Below are 21,539 nucleotides of genomic sequence, written 5' to 3'. Positions count from 1 at the left end.
GTTATCTGACAGGCAGGGCATAACCCTAAAACTATACAACCTACTACCTCACCCCAAAGGACAGTCATACTCTTGATTGGATGAAACACAAGCTGTATTCTCAGATAGAAACTGTTTTCCCAGACAGCTGCTTTGTTTGATGACAACCTAGAAGACAAAAAGCTCTGGAAACAAATATTAACAGTTCTGAATCTGAAACACTGTTTGCTATGTATCAGTTGACATTTTGCTTAATGAGCTCTAGTTTGAAAATGTTTGAAACATTTAATAGATACGCAACTTGTAAGGTCAGTGACAAGAAACATGAGGAGAAAGAAAATACAGTGTTAATTTTTAATAACTGCACTTTCGTATCTCCAGTTCTGACATGACTGCATCTTATCAAACCAATTTTGTCCCTTAAAAAAGGCACTACTACGATTTAGAGAGTTGATGCTGATTTAGAGGGATTCTTTAACAAGCTTGTAGATATTCCTCTACTATCCTAACAGGCAACAGCTAACTTTCTCTGACTTTTCCAGGTTCTGCATGTGTAAATCCATAAAACAGAAGGAAAAATTTGTCAGGACTGTGAGGAAGTACTTACTTCAACAATATGCTATCCCCCAAAGGACAGTAATCTAGCTCTGAATTAATGGCCAAACTAAACATAACTTATGATACTACATAGACTTTGGTTAATACGACTAGCATAATTGCCACTGTAGTATAATGTATTCCTAATCTCACACCTAGGCTGGAATCTGAGGGGGTTGTTATTCCCCTCCTCGTTTGATGGAACATAATACTCCTCATTCAGTGAAAACCCAAAGAAGTGGAAATAACTGTTATATCAGTCTAAAGTGTAATGTAAGCACTGCTCCAAAAAAATAAACAAATACGCTGCTTTCATTAGCTTTAATTTCTCTGGGTATTTTCAGTAACAGTAAACTAAAGACAAGAATGAATGATCACATATGTCAGCCACACCCAGTAAAACTAAAGCAAAAATAAAGCAATGCTTCACTAGAAACCAGCTCTCACCCCAAAGACAGTAGTTCACATTTCAAGTGCAGTAATCTTTCACCGCTTTCAGCATAATCAATACGGTGACCTAAAGACAGAAGAGCAAGACAAAACACATACAGATCAATTTAATTTCATTTCACACTGAAACAATTATAAGGTGAGCAAGAGCACACGAAAAAGCAGAGAGCAGTTCCTCTGCACATTTTCTCAAGAAGAGGCATGAACACCAGTAGCTTTCTCACTCACTCATACCGCAACCCATGCGGCAACCTTGTTTTGAAAGATACAGGCAAGAGATGAAGTATAATGAAAAAAAGAAAAGGTATTTCTTTAGATTGAATTAAACGGTTATGGGCACTGCAGACATGCAGCAGTAATAGTTACTTCACCTTCAAGGAAGAAACATGCTTTCAAAGAGCCCAGGAAGGAGGATCGTGCAGGTGTCTACACAAACTAGACAGCAACGTGTTAATCTATAAAAGTCAATGTTATACCATCAACTTCAAAGATCATTTCACTGTAGGGAACTGAGACCACATATAAAAGGAGGTTACTGACTGCTGAGAGCTGTACATGGTGCACACTTGTTAAACAAAGCAGCAGCTCGGGTGCAACTTTGTCCCTTCTGAGACCACTGCATTGGGGGGAATACTGCACAAGCCCACATTTCACATCTTGTAACATTAATGCCCTTGTAAAGACCTGGTCTGAAGAAGGGCTGAAGAAAAGGATATTCATTAAAGTAATCTTCATATACTTACACATAAAGTGTAGCATGAGAGATTTGAACATCTTGTTACTGTAAACTAGTAAAAAACTGGTAGCAGAAGTTGCAGAAGTAGAAAGCCATTCGGAAAGCTCTGCAGCAGAAAGCATAATGGTTTTCTCTACATATTAAAGGTTTAAAATACCTGCATTTCCTGAGTGTTAGCTTTCTGACAAGGTCATTCACTCTCCAAATAATCCTCTCAAACTCCCCTATCCTACATACATTTTACTTTACTTTTATTTTTTAGGTAAAATATTTAAAAACAAACATCTCCAACTCCAATCTGTGCAGCTGGAGATCTCAGTATTTTTCCTTAGAGACTAGAATTCGTGTTAGGAGCTTTGGCTAAAACTCTGTGCAGAAGTTGCTGGATTTCAGCAATGCTGCTAGGTACATATGTATTGTGCAGTCGCAGATACATAAGCAGCAGCAGTCACAGAAAGTGTGTCCAGTTCAGAAATACACTCTGTGCTTAAATAAACAGAAAACAGCATTACATAACATAATTGGAGGAAAACTATGTATTGTATGATTTACTTCAAAGAGAGACTTTTGTGTAAGCGCTTGCTTTGTAGTGGAAGAATAAAAACAATGTAACCTTTCGGTGTGGCAGCTCTTCATGCTGGTTGGTGCACTGGAAACAGTTCAAAGGACCAATCTGGAATTAAAAAGATGTGTTCACCCCACACTAGTGAAAAGCCTCAATGACCTGGCAGCCCCAACAGCTCCAACCAAATTTCAAATGAAGATCCCACACTTACGGCTGACCCATTCACTCTGACACAGCGAAGTGAAACTGTAGATCCAAACCATATCAAACTTTGCGAAAGCCTGAAAATGTTCTAACTATTTAAAGTGCCTGTCTTGAAGAAGACTGCAAATGCGTATCTGGACTTTACTTTCACTTTTGGGTGCAATGCTGTGTGGGAGATAGGAATGTATTCACATTTTTTGGAAAGAATACCAAGTGTTTTAGAAACATTTTGGAAGTTATTTTTTTTGACTCTTATGATTCACTTATTTTCCAGTAAATATAACTGAACGTTCAATAATGGTGTTAAAGATCCTTCCCTATATGTAAAATTCTAGCATAATACTGCCTTAAAATATGTTTTCCTACAGAAACAGGAGTAATTTGTTAGTTCACAAAGATGTTGAGATGATTATTTATTCAGTGTTATAAATTTGTCTAGTACTATTTTCTAGAAGATCTGTTATTACATTACGGGTGCTAGCAATTTAAAGTATTCATTAACACATAAAAATGGAAAAAAATGTGCTTTATCCAACACTTCAAATTAACTATTTTTCTACCCTCATAAGCTGCTCATAAACTTATTTTAATTAATTAGATCATCAAACAAGGACAATCTCTAAAATACTTAATGAAAGAAAAATGCCTGTTCATTTTCTTTCTATCAAGAAGTCACGCACATAAAATAACTATCTGGCAAGAGTTATGTTTCTAGTTCAACAATTGTTTAATACTAGGAAAAATATGACACTTCCATACTCCAGGAGTTCTCACTGCTCTGTGAAAAATGTCTTGGAACCAATGTCAATAAGTACCTCAGCAGTCACTTTTTAAAAGCCACAGAGCCAATTCTGCTATTTCTATGATGTAATAGGAAAGATGACAGTTTTAAAGTAGGGTTGTTACATAATTCAAAGCCTTAATAATTAACTCTGGGACAACATATTAACAGTGATTTGCAATTTCAGAGCCCCTTTCACCCAAGAACTCAAACTGATTTACAAATGCAGAACTTCATCAGGCTCCCCAGGGGAAGGTAAATGCCGCAGGTAGGAGTTCGAGGAAGTGCAGAACGTATATATACACTGGGGAAACCAGACAACTCAAAAGGCTAAACAAGGCGGAGGGTTTGGATGCAAGTCAGATCTGTGATTTCTAACATGTCTCTATATAACGGAATATCTTCTGGCTTCAGTCATCATCGTGCTCTTCCAGGCTAGTTATTCACTATTATAAGTGTCACAAACTTTAGTTGATGGGGCAGCTGTGGCGCAAACGGCAGTGATTCTGCCATAGTGGACACCGAGGCCAAGGGAAGCTTCCTACTGAACTGAACAGTCCTGGATCAGAAATTAAACTGCCACATTGTCCTTCCAGGATAAGGTTGCGACAGAGCACCACCATGGCAGGTAGCTTTTTCAAAGCTTTCAGACAGAAAACATTTTGTGGAGGGATTGATTCTGTTTCCTGGGATCTACGTATGACAATACTTCTCTCAAATATGTTTTAAAATAAAAATAATAAAAATGACATCCTGCCTTCATTTAGCATCCTTCAAGAGGTAAAAAGTATTCTACAAACACAGATTCTGAGACTCCTGTAAAATACAAAGCATGCAGAAATTTACCCATCACTGAAATGCAACTACTTTTAAAATGGCAAATGACAGCTCTTGCCCAAGTGTGAAACTTCATTATACTGTAGGACACTAGGAGTTATTCACAGAACAAGTCTCCACAGCCACCCTCTACACTCAGTGGAAAGACAAGGTGTTTATTTTTTAAATTTGATTCACTTAGGCTCTTTAGATAGTTTTCTGTACAAGTCTTCCTTTTTCTCCACTGGCCACAGAAATACAGTAACCTCTGTACACTAACTTTTAAATGTGTACAATCAGGCATTAGCATAGCCAGCTTATAATTAGGACATCAAATTTAGCATCACTATCTTTTAAAAAATGTCCAAATCAGTACTGATCTCTGCTCACAAAGTTTGTTCAGAAATGAGGTTATTTAGTGCTAGGAAGCACAGGTCTGCCATTCTGGTGTCTAAGAACCCTATTCAGAAATTTGTTCCTCAAAGTTTTTTTCTTTTTTCTTTTCTTTTTTTTTTTTTTTTTTTTTTAATAGCAAAGATTCTCCTCAAAGTCATCCAGAGACTTCTTTTAAGAAGAAATATTTAGTTGCTTGAGGACCAATTCAGATGCTATTGAAATCAACAATGCATTTTCATTTGGCTTCAGAGGCTTTGAACTTGAAGTATAAATTACAGAAGTCAAAGGCAGCATTTCTGAATCTATTCTGAAGCAATTTCTGAAACAAATTCATACATCAGAAGAGAATTTAGGAGTAACCTATTTATTTGCATAGAGCAGAAATTCTATTTAAATCAGTTATGTAATTTTTTTCCAAGTAAACATAAATAACTAAAATGATTTTCACTGAAGTTCTGATAAACAAATGTGGAGATACACCAGAAGTGTATCAACTTAAACTGTCAATGCTCACCTTTGTCTGCTTTCACAATTACTTAGAATATTTTAAGTACAGTAACATGTTTCTATTTAATAGATAATATTACATATTCACTGAAATCATTGTCTTTATTGAACTGTTTGAAAATATTTGGAAAAAAGGAGTAGTTATGAAATGAGCCTCAACTCTGGGGCTGAATGTCTCTGAGCTCTGCAATAATTTCTGTACATAGGAGACCTTGATGGTTCTAAGATCCTGAATATTATAGATACGGAAAAAATAACGGCAACCAGATTTAAGTCTTGCAAATACATTACACTTAAATAGTTTTATCTCACATACTGTAGCTTGACTACTAGCCTGGACCCGCACAGGGAGGTTCCTCACTCTTACGTGGAGCCATACTAAAGTCAGTTGAAGTTTTACAATGGTATTCAAAAAGGGGACATGAATGATGACAGGTGCTTTAACCTATGAATGGATGTAGAGATCTGACTTACTGAAGACAAGGAGTTGGTGCCAGGTTTACATCAAAGGAGTGCTGCACCATCACTGACAAGTTTTATACAAGTATGTTAGGCATTTCATAGCCTTATTGCTACAGACCTGGAATGCAGCAGAAAAAAGACAGTTTTCCATCAAAACACCTCAGTATTCTTAAACGTTAGACTACCCTGTCTGCTCATGCAAACTACAGTAGCTACACTGACATTATTTTTTTTCTATTGTGTTTTTGAGTTTTGCTTAGAAAATACTCTGAGCATTATAAACCCATAAATGCTATATTCAATAGAATGATGAAAACATTCTGAATCCCTCAAAACTTCCATAAAAAGAGAAATTCATCAAATAATTAACTCAAGTCTAATCACTGGCTCCCATGCATGCTGCATTTTTAATCTTTAGCAAATAAATATTTAAGGATATTTTTTACAAACCTAACATGTTAAACCTAATACAGAAAGCTGAACGGTTTGTTTTATTGCAAGCTATTTGTTTTATGTGACTTAAATATTTATCCTCAGTGTTTCTCTAGCGTAATCTTTAGGTCTACTTACTGATCAGCTGACACTTGCTGTGAGTCCTGACAGGCTTTCAGCCCACAGCCAAGATGGCTGCAAAGTGCTGTACGCAGGACGGCGAGGAGCTGCAGCGAAGTAACTCCTGCTGTGCCGCTGGCTCGTGCTCTCCTCAGCAGCAGCCACAGACACCAGATCATCCTGCTCGGAAAGCAGGGGGAGGCCAGTATCCAGGGGAGACGAGACCTGTAAAGAGATGGCAAAGCTGTCAGGGACAAGTGAGGTCTGGCTTAGGAAAAACAAATGTTGCAGGTGCTGTTGGTACGTTCCAGTGCATAAAGCAAAAAAAGCGAGGATGGAGTTATCTGCGAGATGAGTGCCTGCAGCACAAGCAGATGAAGCTGCGACAAATTGGGATTGTTTCATGTTCAGAAGGGAGTGAAAAAGATGTGTCAGTTTTATTTTTTGTCAGAGACAGTGAAGAACAAAGGGTGCATACAATGCTTTTCTTACACTAAGCATCTCCTAACATTCATAATTTATCTCCATGTTCTAATGCAGATTATATCTATGCAATATTATGAAATATTAATGACATCTGTTTTGCAAAATATATGCACTAGTTTTAGGATACTGAACATCAGACCTGATTTTTGGAAAGGCTGAACTCTCATAGTTCAGCGGACATCACCCAGACTTGCTCAACATCCTTGGAAAAATCATCAGATACTAAAAATGAATACCCATATCTTTGATCTGATAATGTGCAACCCTTAAAAATCACATCTTTTCCACTAAAGCCCACAAAAACTAAAATTGCAACTGCGCAGAATCACTACTGCAAAGAAGTTTCAGGACCGCAGTCTTCTGATGTATTTAGCTAGGTATTCAGCCATTCCACAAACAATTATTTGAGAAATTTCTAAAGCGTTTTTTTTTTACTGGAAAAAGAACTTAACTACACAGAGAATATTAGATAACCTATGTGACCTTTAAACCAGTCAAATTTGGGTTTTTTTGACATATGCAATTACTACAGCATCACACACAACTTATGTGATACTACAGACAGGAGATTTTATCTATTCCAGTTAATATAAACTAAGAAACATAACGTTAACCAGAGTCGTAAGTAATTGTTAGAACAGTGTTAGTCTGATACGCTGATCTCAACCCAGATTTCTTTTTAAGAAAAATGATTTTTCACAGTGAAAAGGATTTAAGTGTTTTGAAATTGTTTTCCTTTTATAAAGGCCGTCAATAAACCAGCCTATGCAAGTTCTATCTTATTTAAGCACCAACAGGGAATGTTAGACAGAATGTGTCCTCACCTTCAAAACGCAACTAAAACTCATTTTACAGAAATGCAGCTGCACTAATAATTCTACCTGGTAGAAAAATGTCTTCTGCCCTTTGCTCTGTAACACTTTCATTTTAAATCTGTGCTCCTTAGTGACACCAAACAACGGACAATAAGAGCGAGGAAATTAGTCTGGGACTCAGGATTAGACCAAGGGGGTGGATAACCCAGCATTAGATAGATTTAGCATCAAATTCTAAGACCTGTATTTACATCAGGGCACACTTACAGTTACCACCAGCACAAACAGGATAAAGTAACTTAAGTGCTAATGAAGAATAGGCTTTGAACTGCAGCAGTTAAGCAGAATCCACCCTTTACAAGCTGTTCTACTTGTAACAATTGCTCTAAACTCACAATATTCTAAATTGTGGGAAACATTATGTGAAATACTAGCATTAAATCACCAACCTATGTGGTTTGTTTGTTTTAAAATACTGTTATAAATTGAATACTCACTTGCAGCTCAGAAAAATCTGAGGTCTGGACTGAATTTTGTCTCGAGCCAGTGGGCTTGGCTCATCCTAATAGTCCTCTGACTTCCTTTGGGAATCTGAATTGGGCACTATGTATTTCATGTATACAATTCTTTGGGATTGCAATGAATTAACTAGGAATAACACTGCTAATTGAGAGCCTTTTTTCCTTTTAGTTACTGTTTCTCTTTGGTCACCAGCAGGTAATTTCTATGCACAGTAACAGCTTTGTTACTGTGTAACCACTCTTTGTTAATGTCTCAAATTGTGTTATGATTAAAAAAAGATACATATGATTATTTCATCTCTATTCTAATGAGTTATTTTCCATTCAAGTACTCCATCTTATGAATACAACAAAAAAAAAGACACTAAAAAGAATACTTATATGTACACCACACAAATTAATGAGATTACCAAGCACTTTAGTCATCCAACATGGAGCCTTGACCAAGACCCAGATTGGGTTTACATACAACAACATTTCAAAAAGTGATGGTATATGACTGAAAACTGTTGCTCACTGCAAGGGCCCAATTTCACCACATGCACTGACCTGCAGTAATACTTGAATGCCAGGTTATGTCCATTGTATCAGTGAGACCCGATGAGCTGCGCAGTGGTGGCCCATGTGACCATCACCTCTAGGGGTGGCTCCAGCTCAAGTATGAGGGAGCCTGAGTTCCCGGGGGGAGCTTTTGCAAATATGTTCACAAGGGAGTTGAAGACACATGGTGTTCAGCACTCCGTAACAACTTGTGCCATGATACTGATACGACTCATGTCTGCACCATGAGTGCTCTTCATGAGCTAATGGCATGGAGCTTGGATGCCCAGGCACATGTACTGCCTCTTTTCAGCCCTCTTTGCATAACCTTTTGCTTTTTCAGGTGACAAGGGCTCTCCATAGATTTACTCCAGTGTAAGTCTTTTTACCTGAGAGTGAAGCTTTTACTAGTTAAACATTCATTAATGGGATTTAAACCACTGTTTCAGGTGTTAGAGAGTAAGCAGATCTCTGTCAGTGTCCAATGATGTGTTAGTTTCTGTGTGTCCATTATTCATGATGCTATTGCTAAAGGCTCTAATTTTACATAAATGAAAGTCACAAGAGAACTGTTAAGAGGAACAACTACAAAGAGCACAGAAAAAGAATGCTCTATCAGTTCGTATTAAAGATACAGCTTAGTATTACATTTTCTGATTTGGGAACCTCTTGGGAGTGGAAACATGAAATACATTTCCTCTGAAATGGCAAGCTGAAATCTAGTATCTTGAAGTTAGTCTTTAAAATCAATTTCTTCATGTCTTTTGCACAGTCCCATTCCCATTCTCCAAATATAGAAAACGCAGAACCTCTAATCTCCAAATTAATGTATCATAAACTTCCTTTATCTCTTTTTTTTACAACTGCTAAAATCTCATCCTAGCTTTCATGTAAGCTACTGTCCTGCATCTGCTCTGGGATACTGGAACATTTCAAAATTTAAAATCTGTTGGGCAAGAAGCATTTTGTATCTTCTGTGAAGTTAGAAGCATGCATACAAGTAGTGTGCAACACAGTAATTCAACAAGTAGTCTTGGGGCAAATTAAATAATTAAAATCTCCCCTCCCTCTATCAATACTAAGCACAGTCATGTAAAAATATCAACTTTTCTATCTCATAGCATTTCTAGCAAATATACTAGACAGTATTTCAACATCTTCCTGTTGGAAAAATGACTTTGAAATAAGCTTCAGGCACAGAATCCATGACATGTAAATTAACATATACTTCTTAAGAAACATCTTAGCTGTGAAAGTAGGTCACGCATTTAAGGCATTTCCAGACTGTGTTTTGTGGTGTAAATACTCTAAAAACATTGCTGTGTTTATAGAATATTTTAATTATTCATCAAATTTCAGTCTCTAAGAATAGTAAAAAACCAGTATTTCTCTCTAAGAGAGAAATAGTGATAAGTGTGAGCACTTCTTTCTAACTTTTCAAATCTTTTTTAACTGTATGTAGCATACACCCAATGTTTTGGGGAATTGCATGTTTAAAGTAAATCACAGAAAACTTGATTCAGTAGAAGAAGTCGATGTTCAAAGATCACACACGGTACATGCAGGGATTGTGACCAATCAGTATCACTAACTTTTCAAATGCTTACTTATGGAAATTGGTTTGGGACTCATGGAACTTCCTCAAGAATGGGTTTGTGTATTTATTCACTTGGTTATGAACAACCAAGCTGTTCAATGAGCAAAGATTAAAAAAAAAAAAAAAAAAAGTGAGAAACAGAGGGAAAAGGAAAGAAGGACAGAAGGAAAGTCTATGTCTTGGTAATGTGAATTGAGTTTCTAAGCCAGAACATATATCAAGACAATCTACAAAAAACAAGGAAGTTCATATTGGCACTTCTATCAATATATCCACTAGGTGTCACAAAATAATCGTACAAGCAAATGAGAAGCAATTATACGTAAAATGCGTCAGTGTTCTACATCAATGAAATGCTGCTTTGAAATGAAATCTGTTATAAGAGCAGATGCAAGAAAATGTCATGAATCTCATGAATACACATACTGTCAGCAGTGTATGAGAACCTGAGTCAGATATACAAAAGCTGTTGCTAACCACGGTGTATGTAATGTAATGGTCACACATATAAGCATATAAATGCTCTATTAAAAAAAAAAAAAGATCTTCCTAAATCATAAAAGCAGTATTACCAGTTCTCAGGATCACAAGTTTTGTGTCACTTGTTTTTAATTCCCCTGCTATTGGACTGATGATATTATGTCAGATTCTCAACAAATATGTGAAGTTCCATCATGACTACAGGGAAAACACTGCAAAGAAACAAGCTCTGAAAGGAAAAGTATATGAAGGAAAGAAAGAAAACGTGTATTTTTAATATTACTATTGGAAATAACACACTGATAAACACTGCTGAGACCCAGACTGCTCTTATATACAGCGATATTATAAAGGCTAGGATAGAAGAACGACCACATTGTTTGGTAGTCATTATTCAGGAGAAATTAACCTCTACTTCGGACATATTTTTGTTCTTAAATACTCCTGGATCATTTTAAATACATAATCCCATATGCATCTGCGCTCACGCAAAACTTCACTGACTGCCCTGAAATGTCCAAGGCCTGACTGCTGAAACAGGCACTTTGGTTTCCAAAATGTTTTTTTAATAACGGTAACTTTTCTTAAGAGCTGCATAAAATTTTTATGGGCCAAGTAGACTCTAGTGTGAATTTATCACTATTTGTACTCATAGATAATGCCTCCATTTAGAAATACTGTAGTCAATATCACATGCAAATTGACAGAATAGGCAGGTTAGCCAGAAGGAGGAAACATACCCTTTAAGTTTTTTACGGTATGAACCTAACAGTAATAGGACTATATACACACTGCTGTCAAGCATCAGTTTAAAAAGCCAACCTAAGCCATGCTAAAAACTCTTCCTCCTCTTCAGAAACACTGTGAATGAACATATGCTCCAATACTACAGTAAACCTTTGTATTAACTTTTACATGTTTGGTCATAGTTGGCTGTAAACAGCAAGCATTTTCAGAGTGTAATTATGCTCACATTACAGGTTTGGGGCTTTTTACATAGGATTTCTCTGTAAGATACACTTTGTAAATGTCAGAGCTGGTCAACAGTTTTCAAAGCTTTGAAATATTTTGTAATTTGGAGATAATGGGAAGGACATTTCAAATTTCCCTTCCTTTTTTGAGCAATTCATTTTAATATTTGGGGTTACAGGAACACAGGAACAAAGCTGTGACAGAAATACCAGGGTTTTCTTTGCAACTTGCTTCCATCACTAACATAACTTGATCTGTGCATGTTAAAGCAATTACGTGGTCCTGAAACACGCTTCCAGAAAAATTAAGAATTATTCTGAAGTTCTCCCCGTATTATTTGACTTTAAAAACCCTTCAGATGATCTCCATTTAATCTGACAGAATTCAGAGCCTCATGAAGTCAATGAGAGTTTTGCTATTTAACTTCAACAAGACCATGATTTCACTCCAGGCAAAGCCATGTAGAAGTTCTGAGGTAACTATTCATTATATAAACCTCTGGCTCTTTTAGTGCCACTCTTGATTTTCAACAAGATGTTCCTTAGTCGTTTTCGTAGTCCAAGTAGTGCAGTAGAAGTACTAGTCTAGTAAAAAGTCCAAGTAGTCCAGTAGTTGTCCAGTAGTCCAAGTCTTGTTTTAGTCCTACTTACTACAAAATCAAAGAATCACAGAGTGATTTCAGTTGGAAATTATTCCAGTCAAGTTTTGCACACCTCCTAGCATGGAGACCCCAAAACCTCTCTGGGCATCTGTCTCAGTGTTTTATCATCCTTCCAGTTTAAAAAAAAAAAAAAATCCTTACATTTTTTCTTACATCATATTACTCTTCTCTGTATCCTATGAACAGGCAGTGGCAGACAGCAGTAAGGTCACCCCTTTATCTGGTCCTCTCCACCTCATACACCATCGCTTCAGCCCTGTGGCCAGCCTGGTGGTCCTCTGCTGGGCTTGTGTTAATATGGTGGCATTTTTCGTACACTGGGGATCCCAGAATCGGACATAGTACTTCAAATGCAGTCTCATAAGTGCCAAATAGAGGGGAAGGACTGCTTTTCTCAACCTGATGGCTGTAGTCCTGCTAATACAATCTACGATGTAGTTGGCCTTCTTTGTCACAAGCACAAACTGCTAGCTTATGTTCAACTTGCCGTTCACCAGTCCTTTCTACAAAGCTGCTTCCTAGACAGTTGGTCCTCAGCCTGTGTTGTTATCATCTCATTGATGGCAGTATATACACCATTCTCCTAATTATCAATATTTTTTTTTAATTTGAAAGCTCATCTGTTCTAGGTCTCAATTGACCTTGAAGTACCAAGAATAATACAATATCAAGAATCTGACTGTATAGTGAATAAGCTTCTCATTACCTTAGTTCTTAATGCCATAAATCTAAAATCCTTGACACCATTGCTAGAGCAGTGCTTCCACTTAGAGCTTAAAGAAACTTTAGAGTTTATATCAAGATAGTAATTCTCAACAGCAGTGTACCCAGAAACTCACTTTTGTGTAGGACAAGCTTGTAAATGCATATGATTCAGAGGTCCTGCTTTTGTGCCTCAGTATTTCACTTATAATGAAATAATTTTAAATTACATTAAGAACTATAATCCTATTTTAATCCTTTTTTTTTTTTTTTTTTTTTTTTTTTTTTTTTTTTTTTTGTATCTTATGTCACTAGAAATAAGCTTGAAGAAAGACATCCAGTCCCAAATATGCTATTCTGGGAAAGTTTAGATTTAGATGAGAACACTTATGCTCATAACTACGCTAAACTCAATATAAGCAACCGACCCAACTTGGTTTCTGCTCATTAATGAGCAGTTGGAAGGAACTGGTTAATCATTGTTTGCCATCTGCTTTACAAAATCAACACTGCACACTGCAGTCAGTGTGAAACCACAATACACAAAGTGATAAAGGAAAATCCTGTTTTCAACTACATTTTTTTCAGTCCATACTAAAATGGTAAATATTTTGTGGTTAATCCTCTCTCATTCTTTCACAGCACTTTCCCCTGGACAGTGGTCGCTGTGGTACATACCACATCATTTAACAGTCCCTATAAAGGTACAACAATAGTGCTGTGGAGAAGCATTAGTGGTCTGCTTAATAACAACTTACTCATGGAAAGCCAACCTACAAACCACAAGGTCACCTTTCAGAAGGAGGTCACAAGTCTGCAGGCCACATACAAGACGCCACCTGTGGACTTTGCTATAATTTACAGAGAACACAAAACTAGTGAAATATTAACAACATCAGTAGTTTCAGCTTTTTTTTTTTTTTTTTTTTTTTTTTTTTTTTTTTGCACATAAGTAGCAGTGTAAGCTGCTCTTGTGCACTTTCCATTGGACTTCTTTGTCACAAGTGGAAGCAGCCCCTTTCAGATATCTGCAGTTTTCTCAGGAAGGCTCTAAATATCTCTAAGCCTCTTCAGGCAATTTTATCAAAACCAACTCTAATTTCTTCTAAACAACAGGCAAGGACTGAAAAAGCCATACTGACTCAAAGAACAAACAAAGAAAAAAATCCACCCAACCTAAAAGAATTTGTCTCCTCACAGAGAAAGAGAGAATGAAAGACAAAAATTGGTGACTGTTAATGCTACCTTCTGGTATATTTAACACATCTAGCAGGACCGACAACAGCTGTGCCATAATTAGGGTGGGGAAGTAAGCTTCCATTTTCAGACTGATTTTGGAATTTAAAATCTTCTTACAAAAATGTACTTACTTTAAAATTAGAAAAAAAAATGTGTATCTGAAGATGATGTAGAAAATATTCCACTTAAACTTAACATAGAAAGATTGCTGGGAAAAGGCATTTTATAAATTGAGGTTTTACTAAAACTTACATTACTTTGCTAACAACTGACAAAAATACCAGAAGAAATGCTGAGCATCTGAAAATCAATACTGCTAGCCTCATTTTCCTATCAAAAATCTAGCAGTAGAGGCTGTAATTCAAGTTATTAAAGTCTTTCTTCTAGACTGATTAAAGTTCATTTTAGTAACAGCAGCAGGGAATGATCTTAATATTGAAAATGATAAAGACTGGTATCTTCTAGCAAAAAATAAAAGGTTCCTCTAGGTTGCCTTCTTGCAAATACAGACCTCACAGTGTACCTCAATCATTAGAGAGGCGGTCAGTAAAAAATATTTTTCCTTTTAAAAATCTCATAAAAAGAACACTGGGAAATGTTCCCTCTGATTTCCTCTCACTCAAGCCATAAACTTTAATCATTCTCCTTTTCTTTGCAGATCTCCTGGGATATGTAACAACTGGGGAGACGTGCTCCTGCAGATTTTTGAGACCTGGCAATGGTTTGTAATTTGAGATAACCAGTACCAACAGAGGTCTTAAAAGGAGATCACCAGGTAAGCCTTTGGAGATAACCAGGATTCACAACCCAATCTAATTGGCACTAAGAGACTTTCTGAGAGTACAGTTGGGAGTCCTCCTCTAGCAAAACTTCTGGCAGCAGAAAGATCTAATAAAAGCAGTTCACTGAAGTGCTGTATGGTCTTCCAAAAACTCAGTAAAAGAAATCAACAGTAAGAGGTAAAAGTATAAGGTGACAGTATGGTCCTTTGGCTATTCAGAGACATGTGAGAGCTGAGTACATTTCATAGCTGTACCACAAATTTCCTCCACGATCTTGCGCAAATATCTGGGTCAGGAAAATAAATCCAGTTCTCCTGGCTTCTCTAAGATAATCAGTCAGATTTTTAAAGATAAACTACGACTTAGCTGTTGGTCTTTCTGAAAACATTAGAAGATGAGCTGATTCAAGCTGAACACCTTTAAATATCCGGCCTCAGCTGCTGAGGCTACACATCTGAAAACATTCACATCTGAGCTTCGCTTCCACACTTTTAAAATATTATATCCCTACCTTTAAAAGATGAGAACAAATTTAAAAAATCTAGGAAGCCTTCACCAATAAAATCATACATGACATAGAATAATAGAGGGAATCTGTTTCTTGGGAATCATTATCCTACTTCTGGCTGTGACAAGGAGGGAACTGTAACTCTATAAACTCCAAAATCACATATGTCTGTAGGATAGCTTGCTCTAAACTCTGCAGAAAGTCTGGCCTTCAGGCCAGTCACTGGAATAAGGAGGACACTTTTCACTCCTTTCATCAACTGTGCAAATGCCCCCTCTCATATGTGCCTGTACTGAGTTCAGCTGTTAGCTATGCAGGTTGTATTATACCATTTCTCATTATAACACAGAGATAAAATCAAGATCTGACCTGTCTTCCTAGAGTCAGTAGTGTTTGGCAGTAACAGGATACTTAATCAAGGAAGTCAGATCCTGGTTTTAAGAGATTAAGAGTGTGTCTATATGCACATCTTAACCTACATTCCAACTCCTAAAGTTGTTTTAAAAAAACCTACCCACAGAAGTCTCTAGCTTGCTTAAAACTTAACTACAACATTTGAACATGGATGCCTTAGGAATAATGGACCAACTCTCAAGACCAAAGTCCTGGCACTTCAGATCACCCCAGAAGCTTTAAAAGTAGCATACCCTCAGAAAGAACACAGCATTTCTTGAACATGTTTTTCTAGAGCCATTTGGAAACACTTCAATTCCCATAGTGCCCATAATGGTGAGATTGGCACAGGCAGCGATCTGAAATACCTGCAAAAATAACCTTTTTCATCTCTCAGCCAGGTCCATCAGAAACTGCAAGTGAAAAGCTTTGCCATCAAGAATTTAACGCCAACTGACTCCACATTCTGCAGCATTTTTTCTACAACGTTGTTGGTAAGTTTCATCAGTTAAGTTCAGTTAAGATAATTTTAAAAGACCCATCAGGAAGACCAGTCACCAGTTTTCTGTGAAGATGGAAGACTGGATGGAAAGCAGCTTATTAACACTAGACAATCACCCTTAAGGTGGGTAAGAATCAGACATACGGTTTGGGCAGGTATTTTCAATCTTAATTTATAGGAAGACAGAGCTGTGTAGAGGTGTATTCTTGCAGACATAACCCAAGACAGACATGAGAAATTTATACTTCGGTATTTTCTTACAGCTAGATCCACAGAAGTCTCAGGTTCAGTATCAGATACTTTTTATATATATTGTCCATAAAAAACCACTAGCCATTTCTCTAGCATTCAATTTATTATTCGCACTCCCTACCTCACTACATCAACATTTTATTTGAAGTATCAGTGATAATAATTTTGTTCCTTCAAAATTTAATGGTTATATTCTTTAATTGAAGTGCTTGATTTCATCTGTGCTAAGGTTTATCCCTATTTTAAAATTCTAATGATATTAAAAATACAATACCTTTTTACAGTATGACTCATTGATGCATAACATTCCTTTCTTCAACTCATTGTAAAGTAAACAGATACAAGCAATGGTAAAAGAATTCTCTGTTGCCGCCTACAGCTTAACGCTGAAATCTGCTTGAGTGTCAAACAAAAAGGGTTTTTAGGAAAAATGTCAGCAACAGTAACAGTTACGTAAGATATAGTAGAAAAATATTTTCCAAAAAACCCAGTTTCTGTCACTTGAGAAGATGATTTCCCCTTCAGTTTTAGAATGCAAGCAACCAACACGTGACCTGGCATTTACCAGTGGAATCAAAGAGACGTTCAAGGTTATGAAAGGAAAAGCATTAATTGTCCTACACCAGCAGTCCCTCTCTACATGACAGAAAGATCTGTGTTGTCTTTCTCTCAATGCTTCACAAAAATATAGAAAGAGAGGTCACAATGACAGATCTTCCTCTTGGCATTTTGTGCTAAGTTGCTCAATTTACGAAAGCCATCTGGTGTTGTTTATGCTGGTCTTTTTGCATTGTGTCTCAAGTTCTTTATGGAGAAGCATGATCCACAGTTCAGATTAACCGTGTATTTTAAGTTACTTTGCAAGAGAATTTGACCAATCATTAAACTATGCGTAAGAATCCACAGCTGCCAATGTACACATTCCACACAGTACATAATGTAGTGAAAAGGATACCAAATGCACGAACTAAAAAAAAAAAAAAAAAGTCCAACTATGAAAGATGACAGGTCAGGTGAGATGGCTTCCTTTTCTGGCTCTGCTATATACCTGCTGGATGACTTGAAATGATTACACGAGCCCTTTGGGGCTCAGTTTTATCACTTGCTAAATGGGTAGCATAATTCCCTATCTCAAAGTGATACTGTAAGGCTTATTCATTAATGGATTCAATTCAATGCTAGGCAGATGGTCAATACAAATTTTATGCATTACTGAAGTACCATTTAACCTCAGAACTTAAGTGGCATATAGCCTTGTGCCAGACTCTTAGCAGCTGCTACATAAATTACGCATTCACATTATTGAGAATATTTGAGAGACGTGAGTGTGAGTAGTGGTGATTTTGCATTCGTCAACTTACAAATTTTCAGGATGACAAACATAAAAGGACATATTCTTTTAAAAACAGTGCAAAAGGGGTACCAGCACATGTTGGAATGATTACAAAAGAAATTAATCTTCAGTGTGATTGTTATGTATACCTTGTCACTCCTCTGTACAGATGACCAGTCTTCAGTTCTTTCTCTTCTGTCTTGGTTAGCAAAGGTTCCCCGGTAAGGCATTCTATCTGTTTAAAAAAGATAAGAAGAAAACATAATAAAATTTGTATGTTATCATTATGAGGAATGCACATGCAGATGCTAATGCAGGTCTTCCAAAGTCTTTTCTGTACCTGAGGAACAGATTTCAGTACAAGGTTAGTATCCCACTTCAAACTTATTTTGAAAGCCTTAATCAAGGGTAAGTGGGGCATGAATGCCACTTTGTAGTGGGGTGACTTTATCCTCAAGGAAGCACTTGACTTAAGATTCCTGAGACAATTCTATTTAGCTGCTACAGACCTTGAAAGCTTCAAATAAAAAAAAGGCTCTACTTTCACAGCCAAGTGATTTTAAAGAAAAGTAACCAGATAAAAATACTTCAACCTCTATTCTTGAATATTAGCCTGAATAACTTGTTTTCAGTCCTTTAAAATTACTGTACCTATTGGTGGTAGAAAGGTTAACTCAGATTAATCAACCAAGCATGGACATCAAGGTATCAAGTATAAATTGTTCATAAATTGTTCCTCAGCATCTTTGTCCCAGTAGCTAGTGATACTAATGTTTTTGAGAACACACTTGTGTCTTTAATTCCTTTCAAATGCTTTGCAATCATAGTTACGTACAGAAACGACTAATTATATATAAAAATACAATATGGTGATGTAAGAATTTTTGTATTGTGATAGCAATAAAACTAGCTATTAGGAATGTGAAGCAATGCTCTAGATAAATTATTGTGGGTCACCCTAAAGAAGTGATACTATGACTGTTTTCTCCATATATTCATCAGACTGCATTCTAAACCTATTCACTTCTTATCGCTTTCAGTTCTCTTCAACTTATTCTGCTGCTTTTTTGGCAAAAGGTTACTTTTGCTATGGTGTTCTTAAAAATTTCTATGTTCACAACACAGAAATTCCTTGGAATATTGACTTCCTCCAGTGAGAGACACTTGCCATTTGGACACTTCTCTGTCTGTTGACTGACATAGTACGTCAGTGGTTCTCGACTCCTATTGAATGCTATTCTCATAATGTCACAGTAGAGAAATTATCTTCATTTACAGAATGGGAACATAAAGACACAGGGAGGGGATGCATATTATCTAACTTTAGGCACTTAACTGACTTGAATTAGGATAATAAGATCATAACATATTGTGTTAGTAGAGATAGGGTCCTTCAGAGAGAAATCTGTAGTACATACCTAACACAGAGAGCCTGAAATCAGCCCCTTAAAAGCTTCCCTATTTTTCTGCCTCTCCATATGGGCATCTTTGGAATAAAATTTCCTATACAGGTACCTAAATTATGTCCAAACTTTAGTGAATACTCTGCTCACAGCACGGCTAAGAGCCAAATTCTATAAAGACTTAGGCAATCTACAAATCAGGATTGGGTTTTCTTGCTATCATCAGACACCTAGCCTTGGAATGAATGCTGGTGAGGCATTGGAGCTCCCCATATAATTTGCAGGGAGAGTTAGGGACTTCAGACTGGCATCCCTGTCTTTGAATATCAGATACGATTTCATACCAGTGGCTACTCACTCTTCATTCCAGTCCTCTCTTTCTCTGAAGGTAGCAACCATGTTAAATGTTACGTTCTTTGTAAGCCTTGTCTTCTGTTTTTGCACTATGTCTCAAACTCATTTTCAGTGTTTCTTTTCACTTTTTTCCTTTGATAAGACTTTTCTCTTTATTGCTACCTTTATAGTCCACCTATGTATTAGAACAGGCTCATTTATTTTTCTCAAAGCTACCATCTTAGCAATGTTTTTGCTTCAGTGGTCAGAAACCAGCTCCTCCTCTTCTACTCCTTTGGTGACGTAATGCTTGCTCTCTATTTAACTTGCTCTGAAATGTGCTAGTACATCTGTGTACCTCTCTGAACAGCTGAAAGAATTTATTTTAAATTGTCAGTCAGTTTATTAAAAAAAGGAGAAAATGCAAGTGTATATTATTCCTTAAAACAGATTACAGGTACTGTACAGAATGTACAGGAAAATAATCTTCAGCTTTACTCAGACATGTGGCCAAAGGGAACCCACGGGCAGAAAAAGTCCAGATACAAGATGGGATAGAAATACTGCAGATAAAGAAACTCTTCAAATTTCACTCCCTTAGATCTGTATAAAGAATATATGTTGGTACATTGCCATATTAAGATTTTACAGACCTGGTTTTCAGACTGCTCCATTATTAAAGTAGACTACAAACCTGTAGATGTTGGGGAAGTTTCCTCAGCCATTTTAGTATTTTCAGGATTGGATCTTAAATTCTTTCTCCAGAAAATCCTTATTCTTAGATTCACAGTAGATTTTTTTTTGTTTAAGCATCAAAATGTAAACAACAAGAAATATTGTATTAAACATGTGTCCTGGTTCAGAAAAGCACTAAGCCCATGCTAAACTTGGAAAGATATACATGAAGGCATGAGATTCAAATAAAATGTGCTTATGTACTGTTCTAAATTGGGACCTCACTTAACATCAAAATCTTTTGTTCTCTGATCAACAAATATTACCTTCTTTAGCAGAACTGCATTAGTGCTGCGAGGAACACCAAAGAGATCAGCCAAAGAGCAGAAGTACATTAACTAAAGTATTTGAAACACTACAGTGATACAGCCTGAGAGCCAGAGAATACACAATAATGCTATCTAGAACAGAGAGTTGTCCACTGCATTTAATACCTGCACACTGACATAGTTAAGTGAGTCTACAGTTAGTTTTAGATGAAGTCCCAGAGCTAGTAGTTCTTCACAAATTCAAAGCATGAAAAAAGGTTGCTAAAGATAACCTCAAGAATTAATGGCTCATAGTAGAAATTAGTGAAACTCTTCTAGCTTTACCTGAGTAAACAATTTTGAAGGCCAAAGGTATAAGTCACCAAAATGTGAAAGAAACCCTTTTACCATGACATGTCTCAGTACAGTGAGCTTTTGGCTTCCTCTTTGTGCTGTGTTTTTATGAGTGTAATGTAAACAAGACGTGGTTTGCCCTTCTAATTGATTTTTAAAAAAAATTACAAAACTGACCAAAACCCCATTGCTGTTTTTTTCAGCCCCTTGAAGAGTAACATGCAAGTACTTTTGAGGACTTGCCTCCAAGAGCAGAAAGTTTCAATTTACATTACTTTTTAGCTGGATTTCAGAAGGTGGAAATCCATTGTCCTACTTTTACATGATTTATTTCCTCCATACAGCAGCCCTAACTTTGAAGGAGCTGTAAGTGGAGTAGTGTGCAAATTTTCACAACTTTCACATATCCTTCTTGTCTCCTCATACCTGTCAGACTGCTGACTTTTCTTTCTTGAGGAGTTTTATCTTTTTTCCTCTCTCACATTCAAAGTTTCCTGTGTTTGTCACCTGATGTGCCATTAAATCTGTGATGATGGACTGAAAACGTGCTTTCCTTTACAGGAAAACCCTGAGACCTGAAATTAGCAGCAAATTCCTATGAAGAAGTAAAAGCTCTTGCTCTGAGTAGTTCTTTGCAG

The 21,539-nt window shown here is 36.7% G+C and overlaps 1 long non-coding RNA gene across 12 annotated transcripts in view; it reads right to left on the bottom strand.

The window, feature by feature from the left end:
- Nucleotides 1-860: 860 nt before the first annotated feature.
- The window catches only part of LOC134149436 (uncharacterized), a 206,769-nt gene continuing 186,090 nt past the window's right edge, over nucleotides 861-21,539 (bottom strand). For 5 of the 12 annotated variants that reach the window (XR_009960419.1, XR_009960416.1, XR_009960423.1 and 2 more), the window contains 4 exons: nucleotides 17,978-18,063; nucleotides 6,064-6,270; nucleotides 1,398-5,611; nucleotides 861-1,093 (listed from right to left, as the gene is read on the bottom strand). This is a non-coding gene — a long non-coding RNA (uncharacterized LOC134149436). Of the gene's footprint in view, nucleotides 1,094-1,117; nucleotides 5,612-6,063; nucleotides 6,271-17,977; nucleotides 18,064-21,539 lie in introns of those variants that run through there. The other 7 variants (XR_009960424.1, XR_009960421.1, XR_009960426.1 and 4 more) reach the window with 7 other exon arrangements.

Source organism: Rhea pennata, chromosome 1, assembly GCF_028389875.1.
Source record: "Rhea pennata isolate bPtePen1 chromosome 1, bPtePen1.pri, whole genome shotgun sequence".
NCBI lineage: Eukaryota > Metazoa > Chordata > Aves > Rheiformes > Rheidae > Rhea > Rhea pennata.
The sequence above is the reverse complement of the archived record's forward strand: the minus strand, read 5'-3'. Positions and strand labels throughout refer to the sequence as shown.